The sequence below is a fragment of the Echinops telfairi genome, unplaced genomic scaffold (genome assembly GCF_000313985.2).
Source record: "Echinops telfairi isolate 266 unplaced genomic scaffold, ASM31398v2 ScPeMD7_7469;HRSCAF=8507_1, whole genome shotgun sequence".
In the NCBI taxonomy this organism is placed as follows: Eukaryota; Metazoa; Chordata; class Mammalia; order Afrosoricida; family Tenrecidae; genus Echinops; species Echinops telfairi.
The window spans coordinates 71382562-71387957 of record NW_022111373.1 but is presented as its reverse complement, the minus strand read 5'-3'; the positions used below and the strand labels follow the sequence as shown (position 1 = coordinate 71387957).

The following is a 5396-nucleotide window of genomic DNA, read 5'->3' as shown; positions in this document are numbered from 1 at the left end:
AAAAAAAAATCATTTTATTGGGGGCTTGTACAATTCTTTTCACAATTCATCCATCCATCCATTGTGTCAAGCACATTTGTACATTTGTTGTCATCATTTTCAAAACATTTTCTTTCTACTTGAGCCCTTTGTAATCAGCACCTCATTTCCCCCCTCTTTTCCCTCCCCCCTCATGAACCCTTGATAATTTATAAATTATTATAATTTTGTCATGTCTTTACACTGTCTGATGTCTCCCTTCACTCATGTTTCTGTTGTCCATTACCCAGGGAGGGGGTTATATGTAGATCCTTGTAATTGATCCTTCTTTCTACCTCACCTTTCCTCTACCCTCCTGATATTGCCATTCTCACCATTGGTCTGGAGGGGTTCATCTGTCCTGGATTCCCTGTTTCCAGTGCCTATCTGTACCAGTGTACATCCTCTGTTCTAGTTGGATTTGTAAGGTAGAATTGGGATCATGATAGTGAGGGGGAGGAAGCATTCAAGAACTAGAGGAGAGTTGTATGTTTCATCATTGCTACACTGCACCCTGACTAACTCATCTCCCCATGACCCTTCTGTAAGGGGATGTCCAGTTGCCTACAGATGAGCTTTGGGTCCCCACTCTGCATTCCCCTTTATGCACAATGATAAGATTTTTTGTTTTTTGATGCCTGATACCTGATCCCATTGACACCTCTTGATCACACAGGCTAATGTGCTTCTTCCATGTGGGCTTATTTGCTTGTGAGCTTGATGGCCATTGTTTACCTGAAAAGCCTAACATTTTTAAATGATAATAAAATTATTTCAAAAAGCATTTCCTCAAATGGAACTAAAAGAAATATAAGTAAATATGCAACATAAAAATGTTAAATTTACAAATTGAAACCTTGGCAGTCTTAAGATTACCAAAGACGTAAGACCTAAAACCGAAGATCAAGCAAGTGAAAAAACAAAAAGGCCTCATTTACTTACTTAGAACCAGGTGATGTAAGAACTCAAGGGGGAAAGGTGCAATAAATTTAGACACTGTTCAAAAAGTTTGGTCTTGGAGAAATGCAAGAGAAATGAATTTTCTTTGGATTATAATTCCAAAAGGGTAATTAAGGACGCAATTGAATCTAGAAAAAGGAAGATCACTTTCAAAATCTCAGTATGACCTTGTAATACTCTGTAGAATAGTGCCAGCTTCAAGAGACTAATGATTCAAGATCTAGTAAAAATGTAGCCCAGAGTTTTGAAGCACCATGTTCTTCAGGTTCACTGGAAAGTATTCAGAAGAACTTCATGCTGTATGTGTGGGAGAAAGTGGATTTCCCTGTGGTTCCATCTTTCCGAGTTAATGAGTATGGAAATTGACTTTGCGGAAGTTGATGTACATTATTCTACAAATAATTGCTTCAGACAAAAAGTCTTATGATTGTTATTGACAGAAATATTCTGATCAGTCATCTCAAGTTTGTTAGAATTTTGGAGACAACAGAAATGCCAACCATTGATATATTTGTGCTGACAATTCCCTGGGTTGGTTGTGGACGATCTAGATCATATAAAGTCAGGAAAATTACTAAAACATGCCCAGCGTAAAGATATACCTGCAGTGCATTTCATCAATGATGGTCTCAAATGTCAAGTTTATGGGGTCAAGCAATACAAACTGCATCTCAGAAACTTTATAGATTGAGTAATGAGAATGATGATGGTCAAATATTAAAATGCTTTCTTCAATACCAGGAATTATTCTTTATTCTCTGCATGAATGACAGAAATTTAAGAAGCCATAGCCCAATTCTTGGTGTGAATTCACTCAGTAAAGAAGAGTTGAGTGCAGAGTTAATAAACTTAGTTGTGATCACAGATGGCTGCCATCAGCCTTCTAATTCTGAGCAAAAATTGAAAGCAGTAACATTCTTGAAAGAGACTTTATTTGGATTCGTTTTGGAAAACAAACTTTTAATCATTGAGAGCCTATATGAAACTTTCTACAAAGCTAATAATGCTGTAGCTTTTGCAGCAGTGAAATTCCTGCTTCAGGAGTCTAAAAGTTTGTTACATGCTTTCACTCCAAAGTCAGATAACGATGTTATTCTTCCACAAGCCTTTGCTTGAGTGGACAAGCTGTTCCACACAATTACAGAGATCAAGACAACACTTAAACCAAATCCTTTAGAACTCACAGTGGGTCAACATCAGGAAGATACTTCTTTGATGAAGTCTGTTGTTAGGTGCCACTGAGTTGGCTCTGGCACAACAGAACAAAACAATGCATGGTCCCTGTGCCATCCTCTCTGTTGTTCCTATGTCTGAGCCCATTGATAACAGCCACAGTATCAATCCATCTTGTTGAGGGCCTTCCTCTTTTCTGCTGCTCCTCCACTTTACCTAACATGATGTCCTTCTCTGGGCACTGATTTCTCCTGACAATATGTCCAAAGTGTGTAAGACTAACTCATGCCATCTTTGCCTTCAAGGTGCACTCTGGCCTTACTTCAAGATCCGTTCGTCCTTTCAGCAGTCCTTGGTACTTTCAATATTTTTCTCCAGCACGACAATTCAAATGCTCTAAATCTTCTTCGTTCTTCCGTATTCAGTGTCCAACTTTCACATGCGTATGAGAGTGGAAAATTTCGTGGCTTGGGTCAGGCATAACTCAGTCCTCAAAGGAACATCCCTGCGCCTCAACACTTATCCACTCAGTGCAACATGTCCTTTCATCTCCAGGCTACTCCCTCCAAGAGCATTGACTGGATCCAAGTTTAAAAGGAATTAAATTTGTCTTCACAAAGAACTCACTAGCCAAACCCAAGGTAATTGGAACTAGTGTCTCAAGTACAAAAGTTCGATTACCTGGATGAGGTTTAAAAAAAAAACCCAAACCTTATTGCATCCATCGTGGGATCACTTGTAGGCACAGTTCTTCCAGAGTTGGCATACCTCTTTATGTCTACTCCTGGTACTGAGCTGGTATTCTCCAAGGAAAGGATAGCCATCTTTTTCATTGACATGGGCAGAAGCCCATGTAGCATCTGAGGAAGACCTGGGGCACGGGATTAGCATCTCTCAACCTAAATGTGGCCACATGATCACAGATAATCCCAACCTCAAAGAATTAGGACATGACTATGCTTGCCATATTCCACAACTGTAATCTTACCTGGGCTGTTTTTATGGTCATAACTTTACCATGTAACCTGGTGGAAATTATGAGGGGGTAATCCCCCCCCAAAAAAAAACACAACACCAAACAAACAACCAAACAGGAAAAAGCTCCACTGGGTGGAGCATTTGTAATGTGCATTTTTCCCACTAGGTGAGCATCCAGCAACTTGCTCTGAATTGGTGCACCCAGTGGTGTTGCCTGGGAAGGTTCTCTGGTCACAGTGAATTTTTTTTTTTTTTTTTCACAGTGAATTTTTTGTAAAAGCAGGGGCTTAAGTGGAGAGCAAATGTTTTGAGAATGATGAGGGCAATGAATGCACAAATGTACTTTACATAATTGATGTATGCATGGATTGTGATAAGAGTTGTATGAGCCCCTAATACAACGATTAAAAAAAAAAAAACAGTTTCACTGGAACCTCTTTTTTTTGTGATGGCCGATTTAAGAGGACAGCTGTGGCTGTTAAATTTTGTTTGCTGCTTGGGGAAAAATGCTGCAGAAACTGTTATGATGTTGAACACAGCTTACAAGGATAGCACAATGGGAATAACTCAAGTGTACGAGTGTTTTTCTTGTTTCAAATGTTGATTGTGACAAACCTTGTTCTGGATGTCAGTCAATTTTCTGCACTGATGAAAATGTCAAAATTTGTGCACCTGTACTCAAAGATCAATGACAGACCATTGAAGATATGGGAAAGTTATCTGGACTATCTTGGAACTCAGGTCAGCAAATTTCATTGGAAGATTTGGGAATTAGAAGGGTTGTTGGGATATTTGTGCCTCTGATTCTGACTGACCAGGAAAGAGTATCGCTTGGAAAACTGTGCTTTGAAAAAACAGTTCCGAAGTGACCCAGACATTTTTTTCCAAAGTGATTACTGGTGAAGAGTCATGGTGCTATTCTGATGACCCAGAAAGCAAACATCAATCAAGCCAGTGGAAGACGCCATTGTCACCTCACCCCCCAAAAAACTCATCAAGTTAAATCAAAGATAAAGATGATGCTCTTTTTTTTTTTAAATGTGAGAGGAATAGTGCATTTAGACTTTGCTCAACCAGGGCAGACTGCACGCTTTCTTAGAGGTTCTGAAAAGAATGCATGACAGTGTGTGACAAAAAAGACCCGATTTATGGCAAACAGGACTGGTTTTGCCATCACAACAATGCACCTGCTAACACGGTCATCTCAGTGCACCAGTTTTTGGCAAAAAAACAGCATTCCTCTCTTGCCCTTTTTTGTTTCTGAGAATGAAGGAGACATGAAAGGACAGTAATAGGAGGACTACAATGTAGAAGAGGTGAAGAAAAAAATGAGGGAGGTGCTGTCAGCCATCCAAACAGATGAGTTTGAAAAATGTGTCCAAGAGTGGAATCGCAGATTTGACAAATGTATTAAGTGTAATGGAGAATACATTGAAGGTGATAAGGTTGTTTTTGTTAAAATATTTAAATACATAGCTTTGGAGAAAATTCCTTTTTGGGTGGGGGGGGGGCGCTATTCCTTGCCTTCCTCGCCCTTTCTACCCCTTCAAGGTATTGAAAGTAGAATTTCAATTTCAGCTGTAACTTGTTACATCTTCTATATCTCTGGGCATTCAGTTACATTTCCCTTAAATGTGAAGCCACATGAATTTATGGGGTTAAGTGGTAGCCACTGATGTTTTTTTGCCCTTGGCTAAAACCGAGTGTTTGATTGACTTAATTAGTTATAGTAGAAGCCATTCATAATGCTTTTATTAATATATTAGGTTAATATATTATGTTTTTGTTTATACTGTAGATTAAATCCAAGTTTGTGTTCTATTATAAATGTTCATTTATGTATATATTTAAAAAGTAATGACTAACTTATTAAAAAATATATTGGCTATACATGTAAGAATCTCTAGGATTTCATAAACACCTCTTTTGGGTGGTTTCTTTTTTATTAACAATATGTGGTGATAATTTGATTTTCCAAAAGATTTAATGGTATAAAGATAAATTTATTAGGGATAATTGTTCAGAAAATTAAGAACATTTTATTATCATCTGAATACTAATATATGCTTAATCTTGATTTCAAATTAACTCATTGGTAAGTTTTATTGTTGCATTAGAATTTAAGAGACCTTTAAAAAATTTAAAGTAACATTTTTTTAAAGTCGTTTTATTAGGGACTCCTACAACTCTTAGCACAATCCATACATACATCAGTTGTACATTCATTGCCCTCATAATTCTCAAAACATTTGCTCTTCACTTAAGCC

The 5396-nt window shown here is 37.9% G+C and overlaps 1 protein-coding gene and 1 pseudogene across 2 annotated transcripts in view; both read left to right on the top strand.

The window, feature by feature from the left end:
- LOC101648155 overlaps positions 1-2094 on the top strand; it is a 6688-nt pseudogene extending 4594 nt beyond the window's left edge.
- TENT2 (terminal nucleotidyltransferase 2) overlaps positions 1-5396 on the top strand; it is a 73967-nt gene that overhangs the window by 7137 nt on the left and 61434 nt on the right. The gene's annotated exons all lie outside the window — the stretch shown is intronic.